This window comes from Panulirus ornatus, chromosome 49 (genome assembly GCF_036320965.1).
Source record: "Panulirus ornatus isolate Po-2019 chromosome 49, ASM3632096v1, whole genome shotgun sequence".
NCBI classification, from domain to species: Eukaryota; Metazoa; Arthropoda; class Malacostraca; order Decapoda; family Palinuridae; genus Panulirus; species Panulirus ornatus.
In genome coordinates this window covers 12,161,338-12,177,210 of record NC_092272.1, presented here as the reverse complement: position 1 = coordinate 12,177,210, position 15,873 = coordinate 12,161,338, and the positions used below count along the sequence as shown (strand labels likewise).

The following is a 15,873-nucleotide window of genomic DNA, read 5'->3' as shown; positions in this document are numbered from 1 at the left end:
TATAATCAACATGCATGACCAAAGTAAAGCATGTGATGTCTTTCAAGATTTTAAAAATCATTTGATAAAGTTCAACATCAAAGGTCACAAACTAAAAGAAAGTCACATGATATAGATAGGGCTGTACTTCAGTGGTTAGGAAAGTGGCTCACTAGCTGTACACAAAGAGCTGTGAATAATGGTCAAGCCTCAGAATGGTTAAACGTAACAAGTGGTGTACCTCAAGGATCAGTTTTGGAGCCAGTTCTGCTTCTTATACATATAAATCATACTGATAATGAGGAGTTCTTCAACAAAACTGTGCTTATGTTACAGCCTTGTCAAAGAGACTTTCTACTTGCAGGCAGAGCTTGGTAGCATCCACAAACTTAAGTTGATATGATATACATTACATGAAGTTCTGATCAAACAAGCAGTTCAATACAAATTAACATATTTAACTTACCCAATCAGTAGCCTACATTTTGTACCATTTGTGTGAACAAGGAATATAATGGTCAAGACAAATGTAGTATGGGCAAAGTATAGCCATATCAATGTTATCTAAAATTAATCTGCTGATCATTTTCTCCAAGTCTAATTTGAATTTAGCACAATAATCCTTATATCTAAAAAACATTATTGCACTATTATCTTAAAGAATTGTCATTTTTCCATTTACATTAAATCTTTTTTGAATGACAACTACAAGCATTTCATATATTATACATATCTAAGAAGCTTTATAGCCATAAAGGTTTCACATTTTGTGATTCAACAGTAAAAAAGCAAAACACAGTGAAAGGAAAATATCAACAAATGAGCTGTTACATCAATACATTAGTTCCTCTATACTCTTCTGCCAATAATAGCTGGAAAGCATTCCTATTACTCATTTCACCATATCTATGCACAATTAGCTGTGAAATACATTTAAGTATACCAATATATACTAACCGGGTAAAAAAGTTTCGTATGCAAAATGACAGGCAACACAGCCTTTGGGTTCCTGTCATAGTAACTGTGCGTGTATCAGTGTCTGTATCAGAAAGTAAATACTGGGATTCGTCTGCTTCAAAGTCTCCGTCAACAGCAGCATGCATCATTACGCTCCCCCAAACTGAAGGTTGATTCTCTGCAAAAATATTAGTAACATTTAAGTCATGAAATTCCCACACGTTTATTAACAATTATGAACTATCAACAGCACAGATACTAAGCAAAATCCACACAAAACCCAAAACACACTGCCTGGAAAGCTTTTTCTCAAACAGCCGATCAAAGCAAACACCTACCTACATCTTATAACTTTCATGTTATGTAACCTTTGTTTGCCATACAGTCATCTGCATTACATGTGGTGATAAGATCAAGAATGTAGCATTTCATTCTTGGAAGTATTCCAAGAAACTAAAGTTTTCTCCATCAACAGGTCTTTTCAATACTTTTTAATGATGTTTCTTTACTATACTGAGCAACTATTTTAAGTAAATTTTCAGTACAAACTAGGAAGCAAAGATACTGGGATCTGATATGAAAAAAACTTAATGGGTCATTACATAAGTAAATGTCTTTGTTTACTAACCGATAAGGAATCTATAATGTGACTAGAGCAAATACTCTAAACTGTGACTCACTATTATTTAGTATGGTAGTAGGTTACACAAGACATAATAAATGCTTTCAGAGACTTTAGCAATGGAGAAGCTGAAGTTATCCTAACACACATTGGTGCAGGTTCTGAATTACGTAAAACCACTTCTTTAAAGTATGCAAAGCTCTATAAGCATCTGAAAGAGCACTTGCTCAGTGGGGAGTTAATCACTGTTTTAACCCTAAAAATTGGTTTATCTGCAAATATCAACCCTCTTTGATCACATAATACCTACAAGTTTAACTGAAACTCTTCCACAGAGACCCAATAACTACATCGTACCTTGCTAAGGTCTATAACATTATCGTGCTGTGACAAACTTCATCGCTTACTAATCTCTGGAGACTATGCCTCCGGCATGTAATTGAAGAACTTAAGTAATGACTTTTCCAATTTTCAAAAATGGAAGGAGGATAAGGAAGGAATAGGAAACCTAATGGATGCTTGCAGGACCTGCCTATGGTAGAGAAATGGGTTTTCACACTTCACACTCTTATGAATAGAGCCCTGTAAATATCTGAGGGCATACAACACAGAAGTGGGAAACTCTTATGAAAAAATTAAAGAAATAATTTAAAAAATCTGATCTTAAATGATAACTTTGCCATCAACCTAGATCATTCACTAATGATAGCAGCATATCCAAATCCACACAGGGGTATTCAACCAAAATTAGGCACAGGTACCATGTAACCCTATAAGGATTGTAACCAAACTTGTTCAGGTTCTCACATGTGACCTGTACCTATGATAAAACAAATTGCCTCACCACAAACTGAAAATGGAATGCGCACTTTATTGGTATAAAGAGGAGCCTTATGTCACAAGCAACTACAATTAGCACCAGAAGAATCCTAGTTTCAGTTGGCTATACAAGACAGTGGTTGTGGTACAACCAACACCATACAGAATGTACCTGTATTAGTATAGGTTGCCTATTCCATCTTCATTTTGAATGAAATGTGCACTTTCATCATTATTTCTAGATGCCTTATGTCACAAGCAACTGCAATTAGCACTAAAAAAGAATCTTTGTCTCACTATGGGAGAAGGCATGGCTGTGGGACATGTGCTTGGTATGCCTTGTACCAATACGTGGCGAATTAGTGACAATCTGAGGCATCAATTATGGTAATAAAGATTTGGAATATGTTGGTCATTTAGTGGTGGAAAAAATTCTTTGCACATCACTAATCCACTGATGATGGCAGAGAAGAGATGATGTAAGAGTCAGTAAAATTTAATAAATCTGATATGCTGAACACTCACAGCGTGCCAAAGTTAAGGGTTTGCACAGCAAAGAATATGGATAATTCATTTTGTTTTTACTTTTTCTGATATTTCCTTGTAACTGATAAGATCAAAATATATTTTTTGAATTATTTGATAAACCCCATACTAAGGACCCCCTAAATTCAGAGTGCCATCCTGTAGGGATTAATAAAGGTGTTATTAAAAGCTATAAACTCCCTTTTGTCAACTGCAACAATGATAGGTCTCTACAGAATACCAAAGCCTCAAAGGAAGCCCCAAATCATTTGACCTACCAAGTTTGATGCCTATCAAATACACTAACATACACAAACTTCAGGGGAAGATGGATTTCAGTCCAAGATATCATCATTCCAGGCTTCATCTATAACATTACAAGATTTGAACCAGAACCACTCCATTTCTTTTACTTGTATTTCTTTTGTGCTGTATATTTTTATGTAATTTATCTAATAATGGACAGTGTTTATGTCCTCAAAATATCTCACAAGTAATGTAACTCATTAATAAAGTGAAAGAATATAGGGCATTTAATCTACATTTAATCTGATGAAACAAAATGTATGGTAAAAAAAACTGAGAAATATAAAGAAAACTAGTGAATGTTGACTATGAACCGATCTTCAACAGTGCATCAAAAAAATATTCTTCCTACTAGCTCTGTAAATATATCAAACTTTCCCAAAATACTGTGGCTTATTTGTTGTCCAAGCACTTACAGATCTCTTCAACCACTTCTGGCTACACTACAAAATCCCTAACATCTGGACACAGGGAAATTTTCCTACATACCAATCCTAAATCCCTCCAAACAATCTTATCGAGAAACTTATTCAAAAGGAGTCCATCACTTTTTTCCTCCTAATTGAAGTGCATCCTCAAAGACACAGGAGCCCCATCAAAGGGGTCTTGGAGCTACTAATAAATAATATTCATTCCTTGGAAAAAACTGGCATACCCTACTTACAGTGTGAAGCAACATATAAAAATATCAATAAACAAGATAAAACAGGTTCTCACTTCCCTTAGTACTATGTATGATGTCCCTTAGCCTCATTACAGTCCTAAAGGTATGTAGGGTCAAGGTTTTTCCAAATATCCTGAATGGCAGCCTGGAGCTTAGGAATGCTGGATGTAGCCTGCCCACACAACTGACTTTAAAATCGACCACAAGTTCTCAATAGGGTTAAAGTCAGGTAAGTTATCCAGCCAGTCCTGAATGTACGTCACACTACAAAATGCAAACCAGTCATGTATTGATTTAGCATTGTGGCATGGTGCACCATCTTGCATAAAAATATCACAACCAGTCTTCCCGAAAGTTAGATAATTCATCACACAGCAGCTCCAGGTACTGATTCTGATTCATAGTCATATTTTGAGATAAAAACACAAGAATTTCAACACCATTACAGCCAAAAGCCTCCTAAACCACTAGTGAGTCTGGAAATTCTACAGCTTCTTGAATGTACCTACGGTTATATAGCCACTACCTGGCCTCCAGTGTATTTTGCCTCTACAGCTCCCAGTAAGTGGTACCCTTTGCCTCTATGGCTACCAGTAACATCAAATGAAGTCTCACCAGACCAGCACACTTTCTTCCATTTTTTGTCATCCCACTGCGAATATTTCCTGGCAAATGCAAGTCTATTCTTGTGCTGGTGGTCTGTCAGAAGCAATTTCTTGCGAGGCATACACCTCTTGAATCTAAAGTCATCATGAAGATGGCTACGAATAATACATTCAGACACATGACCAAGTAGCTGATAAATGTCTTCCTTTAACAGTCATGCTGAAACACATGGATTCTTATCTACTTGATGTTGGATGATCTTCTCAGTACATTGGGAAGTGATACGAGGTTGTCCAGTTCATTTCCTCTGGGTAGGAATGTCAATGTCACCACCATCAAAGAAGTGCTTTCACAATCTCTGCACACTTCGTAAAGCCAGCACTGTAGTTTCAGCTATTTCCTTATTACACTTCCCTGCTTTGTACAAAGCTACAATAGCAGCAATATCCTCTTTAGACAAGTCCTTAGGGCCAGGCATTAAAGCACAAACCCAGCACAAAGCACATGTGGGTAGGATAAAAAGCAGAGGTCATGGGGGACAACAGAAAAAACATTCACAAATCACAATAGCTCCAGGCAGACTGACCACCACCTGGTGCTACCCTGGGGATCCTCCATTCCCACCAATGCCCATGAGCTGCTCCAGTATTTCTCACCATTTCAGAGTCGATGTTTTGGGGATAAGATACTAATAGGTGAAAAATACTAGCACAGGCCCTATCATGCCAAGTTTTCTGCCATGACTGTACATTATTCTAATCCAAGGTAAATATGAATGGGGCATACAAATACCCCTACCCTGTTGGTTACCACAAAAATGCTCAAAAAACTATGGCATCACTTGCTGAAGCTCAGAACACTGCCAGATCAAATTTTGAGTTGAAGAACAATGACAGAACAGTGGACTGGGTTACAACAAAAGCAGGGGCAAGGGCTTTGACAGTAGTAGTCTGGGTTAATGTAACACTAAAAAATGATGTAGTCACATTTAGAAACCTTTCTATCATTTTGGTGAGAGTTCTAAAAAGGCAAGCATTCCACTTCATGATGTTTTTAGATTATGGAGAATTAGAATGGAGATCTTCTACATACAGCACTTCAACTAATAGGATTTCAATTCTTCCAAATACCAAAACAAAAATTCAAAATATAAAATTCTGATCTACCAATACAGAGGCTGGTAGCTGCTGCTGTATTGAAAAAACAAAGAGTGTATCTATCTAGCTAAAATCCCAAGAAATAAGTGAAGGATAATCACTTTATAATGTATAATCTAATATGATGAAAGTCAAAGGGAAAAGGTGCATTACAAAACATCAAGCTAAATAGCATGAAAAAAGTACTTACATATCATGATATAAAACATCTCAACCTTAATATAAATACCTTGAGGTGCCCCACTGGGCACCAAGATGGAGGTGATCTGCTTCCTCATCCTTTTCAATGATACCCTGAAGGATGTAAACCACTAACAGAAGTATGTAGATGACTGCCCTTGGAAATGTTATCACCACCAACTCTCCTAACTTCAGTGCCCTTCAGCACATCATCAACAACCTTCAGGAGTGGACTATAGCCAGTGACAACACCATCAATAACATGAAGACTATGATCAGGTGCATCAACCTGGGTGCAGACAACATCCTGCCCCCTTACACCACACTTGGCCCTGACATCCAAGAGGTAGTCAGTGACTTCAAACTTTCTGATGGCATTATAGGTGATGGTTTAGACTGGACAAGTCATACCACCTGTATCTCCTCCACTAACTGAGACTACTAGGATGCCTGCCATTTAAGCTCAAAAATGTCTACCCCATCTTCATTCTACCTAAGCTCAAATATGCCTCCCCAGCCTGGTACTCTTCACCAACAGCCACACAGAGGGAACAGCTGAAAAAAGTGCAGAAAAGAGCACGTACAATCATCCTGGGCCCTCATTTTGCTGAACCTGCCTATCCTCTTCAATCGATACCAGCAGCTCATGTGACAGTTTTATGAAGTACAGCTGACACATAACATCACTGACAACTGAATGGTTACGGGTCTCTATGAATGAGCAACAGTTAGCCTCATTAGTATTATGGTTGATAAACTGTGCAAATCCTCATAGTTCGCCCTAGTTTAGGGGCAAGTAAGTGTCTGTCAAATAATCATACAACACAGTCCATAGATGAGAGTGAACAGCTACACAGAACACACATTGCACTTTAATACACTCCACAACAATTTCAAAACCAAAACTTCACGTATAAAGCTGTTAGTGAAAACACATTCCAAAAGAACTGGTTATTTTTGAAGCATGGTATTCACATCACAAACCCTCTTACATTTACAGGATGTTACCCCCATAATTACAATGGCCATGGTTTAGATGAGCATCCAGTGCTTTTGTCAGTTCTTCTCACGTCTCGTCAACTTCAATATCTGTCAAGAAAGCTTCTATTTTAACATTTTTTACATGAAAGTTACTGAAAATGACTGCTGTATCAACAGACATCAGAAGAATGAAGGTTCTATTTACAGAAGTTTACCCACCTAAGAGCTGGAGGTAACAACACAAAGCAACTATAGCATTCCTTCTAAGACAAATATTTTTCAACAATACAAAAAGTTGGCCAGATGACTAGCATTAGCTGTACATACAGATCCACTAGTTGGATCAGCATTTTTAACTCAATGTTAGAAACTTTTATATTTAGGAGATTATTCACTATACAGTACTACTGAGAAAAAGATATTTCAAAACAGATTATTAATCTTCACTGAAGACAAGTTTACAGTTTGGAAAAAATGGCATTGAAATGTGTACTGTATAGCAAATATCAGTAATTTCAGTTTACTTCTGTACTCAGATAATCATTTCAAATAAGTTGTTAAAAACCTACCAGCACTGGTTCACCAATGATGGCCTTCATTTTTGGTGTCATGGGAAAATAACCCCAAGCATTAGAGCCTTTGCAGTTCACTCAGACACAAACACACACACACACACACACACACACACACACACACACACATACACACACACACACACACATCGAAACATGTACAATTACAACAAAGAAGCAGTAAAACAATTACTTCAAAGAGGTCAAAAACAACTGATAATACGGAATTTCAATTATAAAGAGACAATATGGGGAATTTAAATTCCTATGACAACACAGGTTTTTATAGTTTATACAGGATAATTTTTAAAAACAACATATCAGAGTACACCAGGATGAGAAGAATTAAGATGTCTGGGAAAGAAATAAAAAGAATAAGAAAAGGTCTTGATCCATATAAAGCACAGGGTCCTGATAGAATTTCACCACATATGCTAAAGATAAGTTTAGATATACTGGAAAAGCCTCTTGAAATGTTGTTCAAGATGTCGCTGGAGAGAGGAAGGGTGCCAAGGGAACAGAGAAGATTAAACAACATGCTTATTCATAAGAAAATAAACCAGGAAGAGGCAATGAACTACAAACTGGTCTCAATGAAAATCATAGTCTGAAAGGTTCTGGAAAAGGTAGTTAGAAACAAAGGGATGATTTTCTTCAAAATGGAAATCAACTAAGTGAGAGAGAGCATGGTTTCAGGGAAATGTGGTCTTGTGTAACAAATATATTAGATTTCTGAGAGAGTCAGCTCTACCTTAAACAAAAGGAATGGCTGGGTGGATTGTTTTTACTGCTTACATGGACAGCCAATAGGTATTTGACACTGTACCACATGTGAGGGCAATTAAGAATAAGGGAGAAATAAAGGATAAACTTCTTCAACAGACATAAGATTTTCTCAGTGGAAGGGGATAAAAATGATGTAAGCCAGAGGAGCCTTCTCTACATGGGTCGAGGTGGCTAACAGGTTGTGTTCTGTGAACATGACTTCTTGATCTACATACAAGACTTGCCTGAAGGTATGGAGTCCTTCCTACCTGGATATGTTTTTCAGATGATGCAAAGGTCATTAGATAAATGAGAAGCAAGCAGAACTGCATCAGCTTACAAGGGGAACTAAATAGACCCTGAAATTTGTCTGATCAATGGCTGAAGAAATTCAATCCAAGCAAATGTAATTAACGAGGATGGGGCAAAGCAAAAGAGAGCTTCAATATGATTATTATCTGGCTGGAAATATGCTTTACAATTCTGAGTGTGCAAAGGACTTTGGAGTCAACATCATCCCTAACCTGATGCCAGAGTTCCTCAACAGAAGAGTTATGGAGACAAACTGTCTGTCAGCAAATATTAGAGTCTTTTAAGGATATGTATAAAGAAATATTTAGCAACCTCCTCATATTCAGCACAAGGATAAAACTAGAATATGCTTCTCACATTTAGTCACCACTCCTAAAAAGGAACAGAGAGCTGAAAGAGATCTAGAGGAGAACAAAGATGGAACAACAAATATAGAGCTGGGCTACAGGGAAAGGCAAGATGCTTTAAGTTTGCCCACCTTGGCAGAGAAGACTGAAGGTTAGCCTGATTACAGCCATTATGTTTTTAATACAGATTGATGATGTGGACAGAGAACAATTCTTCAAAAGATGTAGGAACAGAGTAACCATTGGAGAAAAGATGAAATTAGAAAAATCTAAAGATGCACTTTGACAGTATTAGAGTGCTGGATGAATGGAATATGACCGAGGACATGGTTAATGCAGGTCTTACATAACTTTCAAATGTTATATGAAAGCAGAGAATGCTCAAAAAGTGGGGCCCATCAAGTGTAAAACCTTCCCCATACAGTACAAACACAGATTTGTTAAAAAAGACATAATGAAGTGCTTTTATAGAATAAACATTTATGGAAATATGAATACAATTCAACCATGAAACACCAAAAACATGAAGAGCATGTCTAAGTTTCCCAATATACTTGCTCTGGTATGAAGGATATTTCACATATCTGGGATGGTTCTTCCTCCAACCCCTATCAGTTAAACTGGAGTCAAAAACTTCTAACTCATTAACTCCCCAAGCATCATCTATCTTAAACCATCCTTTCCTTTTTATCATGATGTTACTCCCTTTCTCTGTTCTCTGGATATTATTCTGTCCTATGCTCTTGTGATATCACTGCCTTCTCTCTGTTCTCCAGTTATCATTATATGCTCTGCTCCTGTAAGTTGTCTGCATACATCCCTGCCACTGTGGCTTAGACCCAAGGCATGTCTGGCTGCTGCATTCAATAATTACTTTGTGGAGACTGGCCACATGAGGAATGACCATGATGATACAGTAACTCCTTTTTTCAAGCAGTGAAGCTGTGAAATTCTCTTCCTGATTTCATTCTCTCCTCTTCTTTTAACATTTCTACCTTTAAGAGTCAGATCTACAACTACCTGTTAGGACTTGATTAGATATTCTAATTCTTTTTCTCTTACTTTTTTCTTTCCACCCAAGATGACCTTGGTTGAGGCATGTTTTACCCTTGCCATGTCAATCCCTATTAAAGAAGTGATGATGAACTTGTCATCAAACAAACTAACAAGCTAAGGATTGCTAGAATGAAATCCACATGGGCTGAGATCAACAGACCAAGAGACACATGGGCCAAGATCAAGGTGCCCCTGCTAAGAGTTTGGTCACCATGTGAGCTCACTCCTGGTAGATTACTTCAGTCTTTCAAGGAAAATATGGGTATCTACAGTAGTTGAAACTTTTCTAGAAATCATCATGAATGAAGATTGCACCTACTGCCAACAAATGTCTACAAACAAAGCACACCTGGTCCACCACCCACCCTCCCCAAAAGCAGCCACTGCATATGGTCCCTAGCATCAGACCACATGAATATTGGGACATTTCTACCATAAGTCATTAGGGGAAGTTACATGAGATTTTCATAAGCTTTGTTGACTTTTTGGTAAAATTCTACATTATGGATAAACTTTTCATAGGATTACGATATATGTTCTACTACTCTTAATAAATCACTGTTGACACTGTAAAGAGTGATTTAAAAGCAAGATTTTCCTTTATCACTCTTGAAACTTATCTTCCAGTATCACATCGGTTATGAGGGAGAGGGAACTTTGTGAGGTTAAATAATAATGCGGGAGACAGCAAAACCACAGCTCCCTTTCCACATACAGGCCCCACAAAACTTTCCATGGTTTACCCCAGACGCTTCACATGCCCTGGTTCAATCCAGTGACAGCACGTCGACACCGGTACACCACATTATTCCAATTCACTCTATTCCTTGCACGCCTTTCACCCTCCAGTATGTTCAGGCCCCGATCACTCAAAATCTTTTTCACTCCATCCTTCCACCTCCAATTTGGTCTCCCACTTCACCTTGTTCCCTCCACCTTTGACACATATATCCTCTTGGTCAATCTTTGCTCACTCATTCTCTCCATGTGACCAAACCATTTCAATACACCCTTTTCTGCTCTCTCAACCACACTCTTTTTATTACCACACATCTCTCTTACCCTCTCATTACTTACTCTATCAAACCACCTCACACCACATATTGTCCTCAAACATCTAATTTCCAACACATCCACCCTCAGCCGCACAACCCTATCTATAGCCCACGCCTCGCAATCATATAACATTGTTGGAACCACTATTCCTTCAAACATACCTATTTTTGCTTTCCGAGATAATGGTCTCACCTTCCACACATTTTTCCAAGCTCCCAGAACTTTCATCCCCTCCCCCACCCTGTGACTCACTTCCGCTTCCATGGTTCCATTCGCTGCCAAATCCACTCCCAGATATCTAAAACACTTCACTTTCTCCAATTTTTCTCCATTTAAACTTACCTCCCAATTGACTTGTCCCTCAACCCTACTGTACCTTATAACCTTGCTCTTATTCACATTTACTCTCAGCCTTCTTCTTTCACACACTTTACCAAATTCAGTCACCAGCTTCTGCAGTTTCTCACCCGAATCAGCCACCAGTGCTGTATCAGCAGCGAACAACAACTGACTCACTTCCCCAGCCCTCTCATCCACAACAGACTGCATACTTGTCCCTCTCTCCAAAACTCTTGCATTCACCTCCCTAACCACCCCATCCATTAACAAATTAAACAACCATGGTGACATCACACACCCTGCTGCAAACCGACATTCACTGAGAACCAATCAAATTCCTCTCTTCCTAATCATACATATGCCTTACATCCTCAATAAAAACTTTTCACTGCTTCTAACAACTTGCCTCCCACACCAACTACTCTTAATACCTTCCACAGAGCATCTCTATCAACTCTATCATATGCCTTCTCCACATCCATAAATGCTACATACAAATCCATTTGTCTTTCTAAGTATTTCTCACATACATTCTTCAAAACAAACACCTGATCCACACATCCTCTACCACTTCTGAAACCACACTGCTCTTCTCCAATCTGATGCTCTGTACATGCCTTCACCCTCTCAATCAATACCCTCCCATATAATTTCCCAGGGATACTCAACAAACTTATACCTCTGAAATTTGAACACTCACCTTTATCCCCTTTGCCTTTGTACAATGGCACTATGCATGCATTCTGCCAATCCTCAGGCACTTCGTCATGAGCCATACATACACTGAATATCCTCACCTACCAGTCAACAACAGTCACCCCCTTATTTAATAAATTCCACTGCAATACCAACCAAACCGACCACCTTGCTGGCTTTCATCTTCCGCAAAGCTTTCACTACCTCTTCTCTGCCTACCAAATCATTCTCCCTGACCCTCTCACTTTGCACACCACTTGACCAAAACACCCTATATCTGCTCCTCTGTCATCTAACACATTCAACAAACCTTCAAAATATCACTCCATCTCCTTCTCACACCACCACTACCTGTTATTACCTCCCCATTAGCCCCCTTCACCCATGTTCACATTTGTTCTCTTGTCTTACGCACTTATTTACCTCCTTCCAAACCATCTTTTTATTCTCCCTAAAATTTAATGATACTCTCTCACCTCAACTCTCATTTGCCCTCTTTTTCACCTCTTGCACCTTTCTCTTGACCTCCTGCCTCTTTCTTTTATACATCTCCCAGTCATCTGCACTATTTCCCAGCAAAAATCGCCCAAATACCTCTCTCTTCTCTTTCACTAATTATCTTACTTCATCCCACCACTCACTACCCTTTGTAATATGCCCAACTCCCATGCTTCTCATGCCACAAGCATCTTTTGCGCAAGCCATCACTGCTTCCCTATATACATCCCATTCCTCCCCCACTCCCCTTACGTCCTTTGCTCTCACCTTTTTCCATTCTGCACTCAGTCTCTCCTGGTACTTCCTCACACAAGTCTCCTTCCCAAGCTCACTTTCTCTCACCACTCTCTTCACCCCAACATTCTCTTCTTTTCTGAAAACCTCTACAAATCTTCACCTTCGCCTCCACAAGATAATGATCAGACATCCCTCCAGCTCCACTTCTCAGTACATTAACATCCAAAAGTCTCTCTTTCACATGCCTATCTATCAACACAAAATCCAATAATGCTCTCTGGCCATCTCTCCTAATTACATACATATACTTATGTATATCTCTCTTTGTCTTTATTTATATTCTATTATACTTTGTTGCTGTCACCCGCGTTAGCGAGGTAGCACAAGGAAAAAGACGAAAGAATGGCCCATCCCACCCACATACACATGTATATACACACACGTCCACACACGCACATATACATACCTATACATCTCAACTTATACATGTATATACACACACAGACATATACATATATACAAATGTACATAATTCATACTGTCTACCCTTATTCATTCCTGTCGCCATCCCGCCACACACGAAATGACAACCCCCTCCCCCTGTATGTGCACAAGGTAGTGCTAGGAAAAGATAACAAAGGCCACATTCGTTCACACTCAGTCTCTAGCTGTCATGTATAATGCACAGAAACCACAGCTCCCTTTCCACATCCACGCCCCACAAAACTTTCCATGGTTTACCTCAGATGCTTCACATGCCCTGGTCCAATCCATTGACAGCACGTCAACCCCGGTATACCACATCATTCCAATTTACTCTATTCCTTGCACGCCTTTCATCCTCCTCTTTCTACCTCCAATTTGGCCTCCCACTTCTCGTTCCCTCCACCTCAGACACATATATCCTCTTTGTCAATCTTTCCTCACTCATTCTTTTCATGGGACTAAACCATTTCAAAACACCCTCTTCTTCTCTCTCAACCACACTCTTTGTAAACCAGGTATTCCCAATCACAAGTCACTTCATATTAAGTTTAAACTGATGGAGCGAGAGGTACTATATCTAAATATGCACACTGTATGAACTAGACACATTGTAAAAAATCAACTGGTAATAATTTCATTAAATTCATGTACAAAACGTGCAACCATGTTATGAAATTTTACCTATCTTATATGTTTGGTCTACTTCTGTCTCGATGAACACCACATTTTCCCTAATATTTACATACTGCACCAATATCCTCTTGATAGTATCTGATCCAACAGAAAAGGATGTAAAGTTCCAAATCAAGCTCCTCAGTCTTTGTTCTGATCTCTTAATGTTACATCACCATTGCACAATAAAGTTACTCCTCATCCAAAGCTAGTTTCAATGAAGGGTTAAACTGGTAATTTACTCAGTCCATTTGTAACACATTCTTATCACCAAACAGAAAAGAGCAGAAGAAACTAAATTTCCAACAACACTGAGCTTTTGTTTACACTGATTCTCTACCTTGCAGAAACTTTTCAGCTTTTCTTACGTATTCATCAACCAATATTTTCCTTGTGATTCATAACCCTTCCCACTTTATTTACAAACCTGTAATAAATAAAAATTCCCATTTCATTTACAAACCTGTGGTAAATAAAAATTCCCATTTCATTTACAAACCTGTGGTAAATAAAAATTCCCATTTTATTTACAAACCTATAATGAATAAAAATAATCAAACTCATTCTCCATTGAAAAATATTCTATATCAAAGAGCAAATTATGGCTCAGTGATGTTCATTTTGTAAAATTATGAGGTAATAATATGACGAAACTAAAAGAAATAATTACACAATTTACCAGTGTATTTGTCCATGCCCTTGAAAAATATTCTATATCAAAAAACAAATCATTGCTCAGTGATGCTCATTTTGTAAAATTATGAAGTAATAATATGACGAAACTAAAAGAAATAATTACACAATTTACCAGTGTATTTGTCCATGCCACGTATGACATGATAAAGATACGGTGTCTTGAACACATTTTCTTTAGTAACTACGTTAAAATGACTTGATATTTTAAATAAAAAGCTGCCTTTGGTAAGAATGATCATAATTTAAAGGTATGCCATTTAACTTTTCTTTTAAAGAGATGAATATCAACAAATAATGTCTCCAAAGAACTAAATTTAAATCACCATTCATCGTTCGCTGTTAATTTAACTTCAATATTGCACAATATCTCTTAGTTCTCCAATTAAATAGTTTTAAAAACCCATCTCTTAGGTAACTATGTAGCTCGTAAATCGTTCCTAAACATAAAAATGTTAAAAAAAACTTACTTTTTAATATATATTTCAGCTGCGGGAGCCTTGACACTGATCTGATGATAACATGTAAACAAATGCTGGACACTGTTGCCAGACTCCAATGTCCAGTAAACGCCACCTTGGCGGAGAATGATCGCTGATATATAGCCAACATTTATGTATTTTTGTGTATAGCCAGGGCTTTATGTATGACTAGGGCTTTGTGTATAAAGCAGGGCTTCATGTATGGGCAGGCTTTCAGTAAAGCCAGGGTTTGTATATTGGCTCTGTGTATAGGTGGTGCTTTATGTATAGCCAGGGGTTTATGTATAACTAGGGCTTCATGTATGGGCAGAGCTTTGAGTAAAGTTAGGGTTCGTATATTGGCTTTGTGTATAGCTAGTGCTTTATGTATAGCCAGGGATTTATGTATGACTAGGGCTTTGTGTATAGCCAGGGCTTCATGTACAGGCAGGGATTTGAGTAAGTCAGGGTTTGTATATTGGCTTTGTGTATAGCTAGTGCTTTACGTATAGCCAGGGATTTATGTATGACTAGGGCTTTGTATATAGCCAGGGCTTTGAGTAAGTCAGGGTTTGTATATTGACTTCGTATATTGCTAGTGCTTTATGTTTAGCCAGGGCTTTATGTATGACTAGGGCTATGTGCATAAGACAGGCCTTCATGTATCTGCAAAAGTGAGTGGTGCAGCATGAGAGGTGAACTCTACCGTGTCTTGGGTTACTGCTGCAGGAGGGAAAAGGTGTTGCTGAGGTCCTGAGACAGTGTCACAGGAGGAAGGGGGTAATACCAAGATCCTGAACCTGAAGAGGTCTTTAAGAAGAAGGAAGCATTGCGAAAGTCCCGCATGACTGCTGCAAGAGAAAGCAGGCGCTACTGAAGTCTTGTGG

General features: G+C 38.3%; 1 long non-coding RNA gene across 1 annotated transcript; it reads right to left on the bottom strand.

Moving 5' to 3' along the window:
• Positions 1-1,080: 1,080 nt before the first annotated feature.
• On the bottom strand, positions 1,081-15,069 carry LOC139764409 (uncharacterized). Its single transcript, XR_011716370.1, has 3 exons — positions 14,996-15,069; positions 6,808-6,904; positions 1,081-1,114 (listed from the first exon to the last, which is right to left on the bottom strand). It is a non-coding gene; the product is annotated as an uncharacterized lncRNA (long non-coding RNA).
• Positions 15,070-15,873: the final 804 nt, after the last annotated feature.